This window comes from Trachinotus anak, unplaced genomic scaffold (assembly GCF_046630095.1).
Source record: "Trachinotus anak isolate AG129_WGS33_773 ecotype Australia unplaced genomic scaffold, CSIRO_AGI_Tana_v1 ptg000011l, whole genome shotgun sequence".
Lineage (NCBI taxonomy): Eukaryota > Metazoa > Chordata > Actinopteri > Carangiformes > Carangidae > Trachinotus > Trachinotus anak.
In genome coordinates, this window is record NW_027273862.1 from 16,941,160 (window position 1) to 16,959,401 (window position 18,242).

Here is an 18,242-nt window from a genome sequence, read left to right on the forward strand (position 1 = left end):
TAAAATATAAGGTTAGAATTAATGATGTCATAAAACAAGGTGCGACTATATGATAATATATCATAAGCTAGACAAGGACAGTGACTAAAACAATGTACTCCACCTCTTTGGTCCAAGGGTTCAAAAAACTGAACCAGCAGCTTCTTAGTGTGATGAATGAGCCCTCCTTTGTTTTTAACTTGTAGCAGTTTGTATTGATCTTTTCTTTCACCTACAGTGCAGCAGACAGAGACAGAGGGGGACAAGGGCTGATAATGGATAAACTGTCCACAGGTAAGATTAACTACAGCACTGTTTTCACTCATTTTACTTCATTCTGCTACAGAAATTGCAGCAAACCACTGTAATTCCACTGGAGCAGATCAGACTGCCACAAATAATTACTATAATTATTGTCATGGACAGAAAGCCTTGTCTTTGGGAGAGCCCAATATTGTAGATTTGTGCAGTAACAGTTAATCAAGTTCTGCATTGTCCCCGCTGTAAGATTAATACTTTGTCTGTGACATTCTGTTAAATAAGCAAAGTCATCCTCTTGAAGATTTTCACAAAATGATTTTCCCAGCAGCTGAGGTAAATAAGCCAAAATGGCAGTGGCCCTTAAAAAGAAAAGGAGCTTATTCACTGAAAAATTGAGACATGATTGATAAGTGGCTACACATGAACATTAAATTCAGGTTCATTCAAATGTATTGATATGAAACAAGACTTTGTGGTAAAAGTTCTCACTTTTGATCAACAAAGACAAACCTTCCATCAAAAGCATGAGGTGAGACAAACTCCGTGATTCTGCTCTGGCTGTGTGGGAATTCAACTGACCAGCAGACAGCTTAGGTTACACCCATCACTGTCTATCTCATTATTTTCATCCAGATCCATCTCATTTGGGGACCAGCTTTGTAAATGTAAGTGGTGCTCTGAATGGCGCAGAAACCCTTACAATAGGCCATCAACAAAGGAAAGTGGTCAGATGCATTCTAAAATGATAATTCATACGAATGTGTGAGGATCAGATTTGATTAATTAGCAGTACACAGTGTACTAGTTAGAAGGATGCTGCAGGGACTAAATAAGGGAACCTCTTTTTATCTGAGCAGCTGAAGGAAAAATCGTCATCTTCCATATTTTGGTTGTACACCATCCTGCCAAAAATAAACGACTCACCCCCAAACAAAGTCTTTGTTTGGGGGTGATGTCTGTGTTCACTAAAAAAAAGCCCTGGGGGAAAAAACAGTGGAGATGGCAGTCTGTAAATTACAGTACGTCTCTATTGTACTATACAACACCAATAAAGTGCATCACAGTTCCAAAATGAATGATTAAGATAAAAATGTGTAATATGGAAGCAAATTACACGTCATCGAGGGGAAAATGAATTCCCAGGTTTAACAAAGTATCCGGATAAAGTCAATGTGACTGTCGACCGCCTGAAGCAGGACAATGACCCTAAACATCAAAAGCCGAGACTTTAACCCAGCTGTAGAATGAGCCCAGAGAGCCACTCACACCAGACATCTATCTAAAATACGGCTGAGCTGAAGCAGTTCTGTGGGTAGAAAATTCCTCCTGAACATTTTGCAGGTCTGATCTGCAGCTACTGTGACAATGTCTGTAGGATGTAGGTAATCAAATAGGCTCTGCCAATCAGGTCCTTCCTGAGACAAACAAAACAAAACCAGATGTGATATTATCATATTACACACTTAAATATCCACAAAATACCATTCAGTTTCAAAATGTGCACTAAATAGGCCAAATAAAGTGTGAAGCGCACAAAAGTAAGACTTCAAACTGTTTGAATATATCATTTCACATCACATACTAAACAGCACCTACCTGCCTATAGTTTAGGATCTTATATAATGATTCAGAAACAAATTGTATTTTCCCTTGATCACATTCAGTAGCAAAAGGAAAGCCATCAGCTCCCTGTCAACAACAGTTGAATGTCAGACATAGAGGAGGACAGATCGAAGCCAAAGGGTTTTCACAGGGTAAGATCACAGGTTATAAATTTTAAATGATCAAAAACCATGCAGTCAGAGCTGACACAAGGCTCTTAGTGGCAACAAACAAGATTGTATTTGTAGTACAAATAAACCTTAACCCTTGATTTCTTTTCAGGGTTCTTATTGATTTAGTAGCAACAGGGTGAGCAAAGTAATTCAGAAATACAGCTCAGCTGTCTTTTTAGCTCCACAGTTTGATACAAATACTGTAGTTTAGTTGCTATTGTTAACTGCCTGTAATCCCATGCTCCATGTTTTCCATGCTAATTACTAAACCAAAAATTCTTAAAGGCTGCATTAATTGATTTTTGGGCTCTTGTGGACATTGCAACAAGCTGTGAACAAAACATGGACACATAATGTAATAAGTTCATATAGTCAAATTTAGCATTAATTTTCTTAGATTTTAAATCAAAGCAATGAGCTGAGAGACTCTAAAACACTTTGTAGAGCTGAGGGGAACAGCAGAGTCAGGTAATCATTCTGCTTGGCTTCATCACTATGAGTGACCCCTTTCCACATATATCATCGTCATCTGGTCCATTTTTTAATATGTAGCATACTGATTATAGCAGCTTTAAAGGTACAGTCTGTGATCTAAATGTAAGCATAAAGGTCACTGCTACTACATCCATTCAAACCATGATCTTAGAACCTATCACTTCCACAAAGAGAGCTGTATCTTACCCTGCAACCTCATCCACAACTTGGTCATGGCCGAGTGACGGCTCTAAATTTCACCATCAAATTACTCTGACCATAAAAAATAATTATATGGTTTTCTTCTGCAGTTATGAGACTAACACAGCCACTGTGTCATTATTAAATAGTTCTCAGTGTGGAAACAACTCAGCCAAAGAATGAAGTTAAGATTTCAAAGTTACAGCAGCGTGACCAATAACAGCTCTAACAGCTGACAGGTATCACAGAGGCAGAGGGTCGCCACACATCTCATTCACCTGTCAATGCATGCATCTGAACAAGGTAGCTAAGAATCAGATTTGACTTATGTAAGAGGAAACACAGCCTAAATCAACATATGGTACAATCCTTAAAACTGAGTAAACCTGACCTCTGAGATATATGATTTAAGAGGATATGTATGCATTTTGTTGACTGAAGATAAAAATCTGCCCAGCATAAAATGTGATATATTCAATAGCAGCATGTAATAAAAAACAGGCTCTAATGTAGCCGTTCTGTGAAAGGATCCTTGTCAGAGGTCATTATGTAACAGGCTGCTGTTTTGTAGCTCAGGTAACAAGTCCCCCAAGTTTCAGGTCTTAATTTGTTTGCCCAGAAATGAATCTAAAAACCTGAGGTATACTTTTACGCTCACACTAATGTCTACCCCGAGCCCCTACTCAAAATGGAAAAATGAAAAACTGAAAACAGTTATGGGAGAATTCTGCTAATGGACATTTAAATGATATGGACTTTACTAAAATGATTGATGAAGTGATTATGATGCAACAGGCGATGGTGGGTTAAGGACTTTTGAGTTCTTTCATAGTAGCCACAAGACACAGCAGGTTCGCATGCTTTTACACATGTATCAGTGAGAAACTATAAGGGCCCAAACCTGGATATAATTGAAGAGGTTACTGGGATTGATATACCTTGTTCAGCCACCGTTAGTGGTTTATTAAAACTGTATTGACTGATGAGAAGCAAATATCCCAGAATGATTAGGCAACACCCAACTACTTTTATTTGACTCGAGGAAATTGCTTTATAAATGGCCTTTGGGGAAAAAAATCAATCTGAAAAGAAAACAGTCCCTCTTTGATAAGAAGGAGAATGGCTGATGTTGCTAGACCTCGGTTCTGTTGTTGTTCCTGTAGTTCTGTTACTGTGCAAGGGAAAAGGGAGAAAAAGTAAAGCGTGTATTTAACCCACTGATAATCATATTTACATAAGATAGAAAGTCAAGAAAATAAAAGTGTAGATCATATCCCCAGCAGAGACTTTTGTGCCGTCATCCGTTTTCACCACATGCTGGCAGTAGAGCACAACAAACATGAGAAATAGCCACACTGGTACTCATAACTGAAAGCTGAATTTATCCAGCAGATTTAAAATGTGCCTGAGGTCTGTCTTTTTTTTTTTAAACTCATTGATAAACAAATTGCAATAAATTACTGTAATCTATCAAACTCATTAATTCATAGTTTAATATAAATTTAGGCCTCACTTGAACTTTGCTTTGCCACAGAAGATGCCAGAAATAATACTAATAAAATATTTATAAGTGACTCACATTTGAGGGTGGCAGTGTGCAGATCCAGTAGTGTGATTAGAAATGGGCTGTGTCAGTTTATTAATCTCTTTTAATCCCATTTACTCAGTACATCATCTGCACCTGAGATGAGTTTTTTCATTTCCATTCTGAAAAAATTGTATTAAACTATCAAATACACATCTTATATTGCTAGCTGCTGCACACATACACACACACATTAACACTCCTCCAGACTTTGGTCAAAAGAACAGCCCACTTCCACCGCAGACCCTTTGCCGTTTGTTCTCATTTACACCAGTGACATCTGGTGCACTGGCTTTCAGACTTGAGCATATGTCACAGACACAGCTAAAGACTCATATAACCCTGTAACGTCTACAAATTTGAAGGGATTCATACGCATAGTAACAGTTCAGAAAATGAAACAGAGATCTAGCCGCATGTTCAGAGGTGAACTAATCTTAAAAAAAGAAGTAAAAGGCTGGATCTGGTGAGGCAGACCTGTGATCTGCCTTTAGCTGTAAGAAAGTCCTCACCCATAACAGGCCCCATGTAACTAACACATGGATCAGTGGGAAGTAATATTTCATGCACACAGAGCACTGAGTTCAGACATTGATTGGATGATAACATCTTGGTTGGTATCATTTTTTGAGCCAAACCAATACTTATTCTTTCGAGACATGTTGGATTTTCTGAATAGCCTCAAATAGCCTCTGTGGTTTTGAATATGTGCAAAAGATTCAGAAGTGAGTTGTAATTGGTCTTTTTGCATGTTTTCACCCCTTTTTTTAACAGATGGATGAAGACTGGCTCTGGTGTCTTCTAATTTAATTTAATTCAGCCCGAGTGATGTGAACATGCAACATTATACCTTATTTAACTGGATCCAACCATCTGCTCTTTTTGTAGGATAGAGTGTCAGTGTGCCACATATTGACATGGATGAAATAAAATGAAAACTGTGTGGCCTGTTTTGATGCAGCATTTTCTGTATCCTGAAATAAAAGTCTTTCTTGTAATTAAATCAAATGAATACGCACAGGTTCTCGGATATAATGTTACTATAATGTTACCTTCCAACAAATTGCATTTTGTTTGCACTAGTGTTGTTCACTTTCATTTTGTAGTGTGTGTTTCAGGATTAAGAAGCCGTTTAGTTTTGCTCAGCAGATCAAATATATGTAAGTGAAAAAATATGAAGGCAGAACATTCAGATAGAAAAACAGAATAACCTTGAATGGAAAAAATGAAAACGTTTAAAATGACACTTGATGACATGTGCATAAAACCCTGAACCCTTTGTGGCTGAGACATATCCATCTGAATCAAATATGTACTAAACAACCCACTGCCTTAAGAAAGAATATTTAAAAAATATTAGTGTGTTAAGTCAACTGAATTTGATATTGTATTCTTCAAGATATTTCATCACTGGGGGCATCAGAATAACTTGGTCTCTTGTCATCCAGGTGTCTGATACTTTTAGAAATCCTATGACCTGGATGACTGAGCATCTTTATAGTATGACAGTATGTCAACATGACGCTCTGTATGCAGCTCAATATAACTATATATGTATTTCAGCTTTCCTGTCAGCCTTCTGTAACCAAAACAGTGCAAGAGACGATTTGTATTCTTGATTTAAAAACCAACAAAGAAACAAAAACATTAAGACACAATGTGAAACCGGAGATGAGGCAGCAATGCAAAAGGTCAAGTGTCAGTCAGACAAAAGTAATCTGAGAGTAAATGTGCCTAAATGAGGTAAATTTGTGTCTGTTGACTGCACTATATCATAACATTCATCAAAATAAATGCTTGGTACTCTGCACCGGTGGAAAATAAATGTGTAAATGTGCTTTTATAAATATGTTAAAGTTTTAAATAGTATTATGTGCATTTCATCTGATGATTTGTCTGATGATTATTGCCTCAGTCTCATTTTTAAGGAATTTCATTTGTACTCTTGATGGAAAGAGTATGAAAGAATCAGCATACTGTTGTTCCATATACATATTTCAGTACTTTTTGCTGTTGCTTCTGCTTTAATCTGGTGATAATAATAACATCTGCTTTCTAAACCTGCTGACAGGAATATTCCTTTGGCAAAAATTCTCTGACTGCTTGATTGTTATCATCAACCCTGATGCAACCCATCTGTCAGAAGTGAATCATGAGGAAACTAGATTTACCGCCTTGTGGTTGTATGCCTCTGCCAACCAATTGCAGGAAATATGGTCACATGGCCCCTTCCTGACTAACAGCTCTGGATGATGGCCAGTGTTTTGCAGAACGCTATGATGTCACAGTGAAATTGACCTTTGACCATTTGGATATAAAATGTCAGGACTTCATCATTTATCCTTTTAGATATTTTTATTAAACTGTGTATAATTAGCATATGAATTTGTGAGTTATGGCTAAGTTTTTTTTGAGAGGTCACAGTGACTTTGACCTTTGACCACTAATTTCTAATCATTTCATACTCAAGTCAAAGTAAATTTTTGTGCTGATCTGAAGACATTCCCTCAACGTGGGAATGCTGGGTCTGTGATATTTGGCTTTCATTTGGCTCAGAAAGACTTTCTCTGGCAACTCTAATCAGATGATGACTAAACTCTGTTATTGTCTCTCCAAGTTCACGCTGGTGATAACTCTGCGGCTGATGAATGAAAGAAACTGAAGCACAAGGTTGATCTGATCAAAACTAGTCAAAACAAAATCTTATGCTAAAATATTTTTATCCACAGCTAAAAGTTTGTAGTCTTTTCACTGTTTCCTTTTTTATCATCTAATTTGACATGTTTCATTTACTCTAGTTATAATGTGTTCCTTTAAACTAATGAGTGTTTATATAATGCATTAATATATAATGTTTCAAATTGTACTTGGCTGGTTAGGCAGCAAGCACGAAGAGAGGAGGTGAGGAGTTCTGCAGACAATCAGAAATGACCATCACAGCGACAGTTGAAGTAATATGAAAGGGATTTGGACCAGTCCACCTCAATCAAGAAAAGTGGACTTGAACTCAAACAAGGTGAGTCAAACACACACACACAAACACACACCTTCTGTTTGTCTCTGCTGGTGTTTTTCATAATGGTAAAATGTCTCTTTGTGGTAATATTCAAGTTGCTTTGTTGTTGATGATGTGATGTAGGTTATATTCTGTAATGTTAACTTGTTTGTGTTGATACTGACGTTACTGCTAATACTGATGTCTGCCTACAATATATATAGAAGAAGGGACAGAGTTTGCAGGAGTCTGAATAATGTGGGCTGTCCCTACTTTAAATGTACTGGTTGTTTAGTCCCCATGTGATTGTCAGTGATTTCAGCCTGTGTGGAAGGTCTGCTGCCCGGGCAAATTTATTCGTCCTTGTTTTGTTAGTAAGGCTGTATACTTAGAACAAGCTACCTAACTATTAATACTCACTAATACTGTGGACCTTGTAGGCTGTTTTTTGCATGTCATGCAAAAAACATGACAAACTTTAAAATCTGTCTGGGTTTTTAGTGTTCAGTCTCTTTAGTATTGAGCACTGATCTGAGTAGTGGAGTAAAGGCTAAGTAGTAGTGTATATATTTCTATATGGAGCTAGTACAATAATTTCAGTCATTTTCATGCAAAACTGCAAAACATTTGCCGCTTTCAACTGCTCAAGTGCTGTGAGGAGGTGAATCACTGATGAAAATAGTTTTGCATGCCGTAGAGGATACGTAAGAAACATCTGAAAGTCATGAATGATCATTGTTAATTTTTGATGCAAACTTAAATCTGTTTTCTAAATAAGAACCCATCTAAATAAGTTTACTGTGTAAATGCAGTTTGTTGTTTGCCACCACAAGTTTGTTGGCAAAATGACACCTAGTCTTACCTTGTGCTTAGGTCCTTAAGATGACTGACTTGGCTTCTGAACCTGCTAAAATGCTTAGTTTCAGAGTTAATTCAACTGACCCCCTCATGCCCCAGTCTAGCCCCTGTGCAGTAAATGTGCCAGAACTGCCCCAGTGCTACTTGTCCCTTTTTTGTTTTTCTTTTTATCTTCCCGAATATTTTCAAGAAATATTTAAATACTCCTCGTAATTTGACAGAAAACACAAAGGCAGAATTCATTTAATATTTCCCCTTGTTTAAGTTTCTTCTTACAGCACTTTAGAGTTTGCTTTACTCGTGTTTAGGTTCCCGCAGATGTCCAATTGACTGGTTTCCATGACAACACCCAGAAGAGGCCCCACCTTTTATCGTATTAGGGAGGCTTGCACTTGAATGTCGAGTGCTCTCCTGCCTGTACGTACTGATCTTTCCTTTTCTTCTTCTCCTTCCAGAATTTCTTTAACTTTTATATCCCTGGAACAATAATCTTACACAAAGCTTAATTTTAAGTTTAGTTTATATTTATTTTTGTTGCAGTGATCCTACAAGGATATTAATATCTGACCCTTTTCAACATTCAAACAGAGAATAAGTAATGGCCTCAGGAAAAGAAGGAAGCTAAGATATTGGCTGCTGTTCTGTAATCACACCTGTGTTTTGGCTGTTGAGCTAGATTTCACCACGAGTAGAGTCCTCACTTCAAAGTCTGGATAGGTGGTTTTTGATGATGTGTCTTTGATCAGTGTCATCTCTGGAGTTATTTGCTGACCTTAAGGCTGCAGCTGGTGTGGCTAAGATAGAGTAAAAATAATTTTTGTGGGTTTGATTTGCCTCTCTCTATCTTTGGACCAGTGCCCAGCAGCATAAAACTCACCTGGGAATGTTTTGTGGTTGAAGTAAGGCTGGAGAGGGCTTTGAAAGAAAATTACACTTTGAAGTCTAATCCACAGCGAGGCTCCATCTATCTCCTCTACATCCACATGTACTTTAAGATGATGTAGTTCCCTTTTCTTTACTATGGAGGCCACTGACACAATACTTGAGTTTGAAGGCTTATCAGACAGGAAAACATTGTAGCTTATAATACTACAGGACAAAATTTTGCAACTCAGAAGATGGCAACAACAGCATTCAAATAATCTGTCATTGTGACCCTCACCAGATAAATAGTGGAAGACAGTTCATAAAGTTTACAAAGCAAATACCGGGAATATGCACTTGCATGAATGTGAGTGGCTAACACAGTTTCCTGATGGATGAAACTGCCTTGTGTTCTGGCAAAAATTGAGCCAGGTTCAACGTTTTCGCTGGATGATCCTGTGTGTTTTTGGATGCTGCTCTGCTGGACTCCCATTCAGGTCAATGATGAACTATATTTTTCCATGCACATGCTGTTGTCTCTCTGGCCACAACCTTTATTGAATCACATTGGAAAAAGTTAAAAACAAAGCCTTTTTTCTGGTCTAAAATTTTACACAAAGATCTTGAAGTTTATTTTAGGATGGTGTCTGTTAATGGGAATGTTCATTGCTGCTGTTGGTGTGGTAATGTGCATGAGATTTTACAGCAAACTAACACCCTCCTTAAGTCCTCTTCAGAAAAACATCACCATCAGTCATTGATTCAAATGGCATGAAACACCCTGTGTAAAATTTTGCCATAAAATGTTTTCCTATTCCTAATATGAGTTGTTTTTCTAATGGTCAAAAGTGTCATTTTTGAAGTCAACGACAAACAACCCATTGCACCTTTTTAGGTAAAAGGACTTGTTGAACAATCCATACCCATGAATTTGGAAAACAACACACACATTCTGACTCAGACCTTCAGAGCTCTGTTGAGCTGTGCAGTCAATGTGTTGTTGTAAAAGTGGCCTCTTGAGGTCAGATACCACCACACAGAGTCAAGCTGTCTCTGGTCTGTTTTATTTCACTGATAAGCCAAATGTAAATATACTCTATCAGCAGCTCATATGTTGTGGCTGCTAGTGTCTTCTCTAAATTATCTTAAGCTGATCAAGTTTCACTGAATGATTCATGCGAATAACACGTCATAATAAACCGAGCTATAGGTATGTGTTATGTCAATTTCATTCACACAATTCCAATGAGCAGTAAAAATGTGATTGATCCACATAAATAATCCAAACATTTTCTGTTCATTTAATAAAAGACGGAGTGTTTCTGAATGACTGAACTTGATTGTGGGCTTCTGTTAGTTGTCACTAAATACAAATCTGTAGGCCTAAGCCTGTTGTGCCAGGACAAACCATGTGTTGACCAGCTCAAATGGCAGTATATTGTAGTTATCATGTCTTCTAATTGTCACATATTCTGCTACTTTGCTGAGACAGACAGTGCACAAAAAATTTGCAAGAAAAAAGTTGAAGTCCATAACCATCAGAGTTAGGGTGACAGGGATGGCATTAACAGATTTGGAACTGTATGTAGTGCACTGTTAAGCATCAAGGTAAAATAGTAATATCAAGCTTCAAACCTTTTCATCTTCTTTGTCACAGATTGATTTTTCCTCCATCCATATACTTACTTTGTCCCCCTATTTAGCATTTATAAGCAGTACACATTTAATAAACAAAACACACTACAAAGTAATTGTAATGTGGTGACATATTTTATGGTGTTTTATATTGTAATTCATTATGTGTTCATACACCAACCTCCACTTTAAGAGTTATAGCTGTTGATACAATAAATAAGTTGATAATAAATAAGTACATTGTAGTTGCAATCAGGTGTAGTGATATCTTACAACTGTGTATGTGTGTGTGTGTGTCAAAAGGAGAAATCGTGTGACCCACAAAACTATTGCAACACAATCTATTCCCATTGTTTGTGAAACCAAACTTTCCCATTAGGTGATAAGGAGGGGGGTGGGGGTTGCAACAATTGTTCTGGAGAAAAGACCATGTGATTTTCGCCTTGAGCAGAATCCATTCACTTTTATGGTGAGGAAGATAATTCAGTGAATTCCAGAAACACCCAGATATCATGAGTTTTTCTGTAACTGATACACCAAGCACACCCATGAAATCCTCTCTTATGCACGATATGAGAACGTCTGTGTTGTTGGAGGCGGTAACTGAGCCTTACAGCTATCCTTTCGTCTCACGTGTGGCACCTTTTGATACAGACCAGCTGAAGCTGTCGAATACTTGTAAGATGTAAAGTGGTGTTTCATTCCACTAAACCCTGAAACACTTTAATTAAAACTGAACACATTGAGTGAAGCCAGTCAAAGAGCCATGGAAAGCCAACTGAGAAGAGTTTGACCAATGGAGAATGTAACGAGAGCTGCTGCAGCAAACTGAATACCCACCAGTCAGACTTCTCTGCCTTTCCAGGTTCTTTTTGTTAAAGCTGCTCTGTGTTAGCCTTGCTCGCTGCACCGCTCTAGTGAATGCATGCAGGACAAGATTGGTCTGCCCACTAGTACTACTACTACTACTACTACTACGTTGGTCCAAACTAAAATATCTCAACAACTGCTGGCTTTCAAATAAGTGTTTGTACAGACATTCACGATCCCTTTAGGAAGACTCTTGATGACATTGTCAGTCCCCTGGTTTTTTCTCTAGCGCCACTAGCACTGCAGCAATGATGGCAAAGCCTGAGTTTGACTTCATTTTTAAAACTTTTTAAAATATGTTTTCGTTTTGGATTATTATACCATTGACATAATGAGAAAATGTTGCTAATTCACATAATTGGCAAGTTGCAAAAGTGATGATATTGAACTCATCAGTAAAATGTTCATTGTTCACAACATATTTTCTGCCAGAATATCTGATCTTGCAGTAAAAAATCCACTAGTAATGAGTAGAGAATTATTTATTTTTTTATATGGTTATGTTTACGCACTGGTTTGATAGAGAGAAAATCTGTAGTGCTTTGGGATGAAACATGTTCATTAACATTTAACCAAAATCTTGACCAAAGTGTTTTTGTTGCCTAATTTACAAAATGGAAACTCTGGTCTCTAGTGTCACAGTCCTGCTCTTTGAAATTACTTCCACCATCCAAACCTGACCTCCTCCCAGTAACTCTGTCTTAGTCCATAAATGCAGCACTTCATTCTTTAAAAATGAATGTCTCTGAACATAAAAATCTAAATTAGATCAGTATTTGTTGTGACCACAATTTGAACAGCATCAGTTCTCCTTCGTACACTTGTGTAGTTTTTCAAGCTACTTGGCAGGTTTGTCTTGAACTTGTCGCAGTTCTTCTGTGGATTTAGGCTGTGTCAGTATCCTCTGTCTCTTTATGTAATCCCAGACTGACTCCATGATGTAGAGCTCAGGGCTCTGTGGGGGCCAGATCATCTGATGCAGGACTACTCGTCCTTCTTGTTGCTGAAGACAGGCTTTCATGACTCTGGCTGTATGTTTGGGGTCGTTGTAATGCTGCAGCATGAATTTAGGACCAATCAGATGTCTCCCTGATGGTATTGCATGATGGATAAGAATCTAAACATCTGTTGTACCTAAAATTCGCACAGTACTGTATAAACATAATTTTTAGGGACAGGGTTGCAAATTTGTGCCATTGTGCCTCATGCCAGGAACAGGAACAAAGAAGGCATCACCAGTGAAAGTGAAACCTTAAGTTCTAAGGAGGTTCTTAAGGAATTACAACACACAAGAGTAAAGGGCCCTTGTCTGAAAGAGTATCTAATATTCTGTCACATGGCCTCTTGTCTGGAAGCAAATCAAAAATATTTGTATTATTATTAATCAATGAAGTGTTTTTGTTTGCTGTGGAGAAATGAGATGACATCTGTGTGCCTGTTGGATGAATGCTGATGACTTATTGATTTATTTCACTCGAGTGATGTTCACAAAGGTGAATTATAGCCTGTCAAAAGCAAACTGTGTGTGGTTTCTTCAGATGACCGTTAGTTATCTATGATATAGTTTGATGAGGTCTGATAAATAAAGAGTGGCATGAGATTGTCCTACACTCCACTGTCACTCTACTAATTGTGATTTCCAAACTGCTTCAGATGGTTGGGGAGCTTCAGAAACCCCCTTGCCACCTCAGACCATTTCTGGATTGAATTTCTCTCTATAGCTGTTTTTTTTTTTTTCATTTGTCACCCAACTATTTGTGGCAGTTTTTGCATTTACATCTAATTCGAACACTATGAATATCTTTCTGCAGAGAGTTTCTAAAATATGCGTTGTATCCCCATTTTAAAAAAATTATCCACCAAATTATCCAGACTTAAGAACTAAACTTGAGAGACCATAAACCATTAGCCCCTCTGAGGAAGGTTATTGGAGGGTAATGAGGCTGTTGGTGACAGATCTGGGCTACGTCTTTTCCTACAGGAGGTGACAGGCCTTGAGTGGCTTGAAGGGAGGCTGTACAGTATCCCACAGGCGAGGTCCTGGGGTCAGCACCCTGCCTTACAGGATTAACACACCTGCCACCAGCACAATGAGGTCTAATGAGCGCACACTGGCAGCCCCAGTCTGTTAGCAGCAGGCCAAGTGCTTTCTGAGTGGCTCACACCTCAGTGCTGGTATTGAAGTCCTGGCTCTCGAGTCAATACCTTCATTAGTGACTTCATGGCAGATCACTCTCTGAAGCCGAACAAAGGCTGCCAGGAGCTCAGAGTGACACATTCCAGGGATTAGAGTGCTCTGGCAGGTTTGCCGTTAAAAGAAGTTCTTTTTTTTTCTTGAAATGTAAGGAATTTGCTTTGACAACAGGAAAAATAATACATTTCAGTGTAATTAATTTGATGAGGTGATTTCCCTTCCGCTCAACAGTTTGATGGAGTGGTGTTGACATGTTTCACCATATCAGATGCACTTTGGGTTTCTTACATGTTTGGGACAATTGGTAGATTTGAAAGTTCACATAAAAATGGTTTTCATGTGTCCTACCTGTACCACTAGAGCTGTAGTGATTTGTCGATTAATCAGTTAATCAGTTGATAGAAAGTTAATTGGCAACTACATTGAGAAGTTATTTCAGGTCTCTGGGTCCAGTTTCACTATACCATATGCTATTCACCAAATAATCTGTTCTTCATCAGGGCAGTGTCTAAGGTTGTTATTTATCCACAGGCTTGTGACTTATGAGTCACCATAAATACTTGAAAAAAAGCATTACTATCTTTTGAAAATAGTTAGTCTGCCTCCACAAAAGCAACAGCTGTCATACATCTGTCCATCTGTCCCATTCTCTTGAACACGATATACCTTAAGGGAATTTTTTCAGATTTGGCCCAAATGTTTACTTGGACCCAAGGACAAACTGATTCGATTTTGGTGGTCAAGGGTCAAGGTCTCTGTGACCACACAAAAAGAAAAGTTTCTGGCCTTAACTCGATTATTTATATGAAATTATGATGAAATACACTTAATACATTTTATTGAATTCCTTTAAAGTCTTCACTACATATATTATGAGTATATGGACAGACAGGGAGCAGCTTGACTGGTTGGTTGAGACACACAACACTGAGGTGGTAGTTTTAGTTTCAAAAGACAATGTTTATACTTGATGGATAAACATTTTTAGAAGACAAATATGAATGACCATCCAACATTACATCCAACTTTTACACTAAAAGTTCTTTTTACAAGATACCATATTCTAGGCCATCACAGGGCTCTGGGGCAATGGACATGCACCTCACTGTCTGTTCATTCTCAAAGTTAGAAATTGTTATACACTTGAAATTAAAAGTTTTTGTGACCATCTGCTGTGAGCACATTTACATTTCAAATATAGCCTGATTACTGTGACAACAGTGTGAAGGTAATAGTTTGATTTAGTAAAAAAATTGGTTTGATATGTTAAGTATGCATGGTAGCGCCCGTGAATTCTTTTCCTAGTGCTACAGAATAAGAGAAAGAAAAAAGGTGTCTAGTATAATAATAATAATAATTAAAGGTCATATTGGTTTTCCATCATTTTTTATTACTATGGCTATTATGATCGTGAAAAAGGTGTTAAATTTCATTCTATGTGATATTGAAAAGGTCTTCAAAGGTCTGACATTTAACTTGGTGAACCCTGAAGAAACCGTAGTATTTATGTGAACATGCCACCTGCTGACATGTGAAAGCCTCCTGAGAGGGATATTCTTCACTATATAATTTCCTCCTTGAGACAGAGTTGATGGATGGAAAGAGTCAGCTCCTTCTGGAGTTAACTAAGGTGACATAATGATTTAGTGGCCGTACAGAGACCTGCAGTCCCACAGGAAACCCTCTGCTCTGTCCATGAGGAGCAAGTCAGTGAGTCCTGCTGCTTCCTCTCTCAGCTCCTGCTTCTCCACTGTTCACCTTCATGACCTCCCAGTAGTAAGAGTCAGATGGCAGCGATGCCTCAGTAACTTTAACCTCTAATAACATGACCTGTGAACCCTGTGATGACCCCCAAACAAAGACTGTGACATTTTCTTTATTAGGGCCTGGCATGTTTTTGTTAGTGTGCACAGGGATGTGCGTTGTATGGGTTTTTGTACATGCTAGGAAGTTGTAAGAAAAGACAGAATTTTGGATGTACCTTTGTGATAATGCAGACAAAGGGGCTATCTGACAGTTTGCAGAAAGATCTGACTGCATACCAAAGAGAAAAATATTCAAACTTATCACTGACATTCCTGGAAACCCTTTGTCTCTTTAATCAGGCTGGCTCAGTGAAAAGCCTTGGAGAAGGACACTTCAGATTCCTGAAACTCCTCTCAAGTGGCTCCAGAGTTGTGGTGACACTCCACATAATCAAAACCTGACATTTACGGAACCCCATTCAGCGATGTGGGAAACCCTCCGCACAGACTGCCCTTCTGAAACAAAAGTCAAGGAATGAGCTCCTGTTTTCCTCTGAGAAAACTGTATGGAGTTATGCAGTGTCACTTGTCACATCGGGTCAGGTTAATTTATGTTCCTCAGTGTAACAAAGAGAGCCACATGGGAGTCAAGCACAGAGGAGAGTGCAGCGGTGTGCACTGAGAGGCAGGAAGGCTGCCATTCACAGAGCATGTAATACAGTACTTCCCCTTGTCTGGAAATGATGCTGCCCTAAATTCAAAGAACAGAGACACTTACGGTGGCTTGTATGTGTGTGTGTTTGTTTTTGCTCTTCCATTTTTGTGAGGACCAGTTTGAGTTTTAGAACTTGACAGTGAGGATGTTGACGTGCCAGTGATTATGCTCCTCTGACGGTTAAGACTTGTTTCTACAATAGGTTTAAGTGTATCTTCCGTTGTAGCATGTGGTGAAAGTTGTGGGTAGTTGCGAGGGAATGCATTATGTCAGTGAGTGTTCCCAGATGAATAGAAGTACTGTGTGGTACAACTGCAAGACAAGATAAGATAGTAAAGATCGTAGCTCTTTCTTGTAAAGATACAAATACCATATCATCTATCATAATGTATCAGGTATCTATAAAGGAAAGTAAACATGAGGGTTAGTGTATTAACAACGCAGATAATGTTAGTTATACTACCATTATTACAAAAAGCACAATAACCAATTTAAGAAGAAATTGTTATTTTTGTAATGAATTTCATGTGTGTAAAGGCAGGAAATAAATAACATAGCCTTTGGTACACTTTCACAGAAAAGGAATTTCAACGTTTTGTCTACTGAGTCCTTCCTCAGTGAACCACGTTCATCTGTAATAGTTATAGTTGGTACAACTTAACTGTTTGAGAGTTTATTTGTTAGAATCTCAAATCATGTTGAAGAGCTGCCTCATGAACATAAACCTATGGTCAGACTCAGGTCAGTATCACCTTCATCCAGTGGACAGTAAAACAGGAACAAGCTGCTTGTTGAAACTGATTAGATTTACTTTTGTTGGACCTGTCAAGTGCAAAAAAAAAAAACTTCACAGTAGGTGGTTACAAACAGATATGAAACCCGACTTGGCAATAAACCTGATTCTGATTCTTGACCATTATCAGGGTTTAATGGATATTAATCCCATCCCTGTGGTCAGTCCCAATGACTATGGCTGTTACCTTTACCCACAGTTTGTATTATGTTTGACTGTCCCATCCATGATTTAGGAGAATTTACTTTTACTTTTTTATTTACAGGAACCTAGAATATTTCTATTATATCTCAGAAAATCTCTATAATCCATGGTGGTGTTGAAACAATTTGTTAATCCCCAGAAATCCACTGTTTTGATAAATCGTGTCAATATGTCTTGCTCTTTCATTTGAATGATTTGCTGATTTTCTCTCTTCAGTTCACACTGCATCAGTGTGAACTGAATATCTTCAGGTTTTTGGTGGTATTGGTTGGACCAAATAAGCAAATTCAAGATGTTGTCTTGGGGTCTGAGAAATTGTGATGATCATGAAGTTGATCATCAAATTTTTTGACATTGTCTACATTAAACGGTTATTGTTTTGTTAATGAAAATAATCAGTGGTTCTGGTTTGCAGGCCTAACATGAGACATGTTCGAGGGCTCTGACTAGAGTTACAAGGCTGCTGATGAGGTGTGGATGTGTCCAAAACTCACATCCTTCAACCTCTTCCCCGTCACACACATCTTTTCTGCTCTCAGATCATTTTCCTTTTTGTCGTTTTGTCTCCAAGACCTCAGCTGCAACGCAAGACAAAAACAACTTAACGCACACAGACAAATCACAGCCACTGAAAATCACCAGCTGTAGACACATTAGTTAACTTGAACAGGCTCAACTGCTCTTAAAGCAGTTCTCTGCTGCCCTTGCACACTAAAGCTGTTCTGTTTTTAATCACAAAAAATCTAACAATGCTTTAGTTCCTTGCCTAAGTTTACCCACCTGGATTGTTTTCATGGCATTTCAATGCCTTTTAGTTGGAATAATATACACAGAGCTTTCCCTCACTACACTTCTTTAGTCATTTGACAGTATGAGGAGGAGAGGATGAAGGCAAAAAAAAAACAAATGCAGGAAGGAAAAGGCAAGGATACGTTTTAGCTATGTTATATTTGGCATAATATTAACTGTATTAATATTATTAGAAGTAGTTTTGTAGTAGTTTGCCACATTCTATGAAATATATCTAACATTAACGTTTTAACATTTTCTGCAGCATTTTAAACAACTGTTGTGCCTGAGGAGTGCTCAGTCTT

General features: G+C 38.1%; 1 long non-coding RNA gene across 1 annotated transcript in view; it reads left to right on the forward strand.

Moving 5' to 3' along the window:
• Nucleotides 1-18,242, forward strand: part of LOC139627606 (uncharacterized) — a 34,074-nt gene that overhangs the window by 1,353 nt on the left and 14,479 nt on the right. The window contains exons 2-3 of the long non-coding RNA XR_011692594.1: nucleotides 218-273; nucleotides 7,155-7,291. This is a non-coding gene — a long non-coding RNA (uncharacterized lncRNA). The remainder of the gene's footprint in view (nucleotides 1-217; nucleotides 274-7,154; nucleotides 7,292-18,242) is intronic.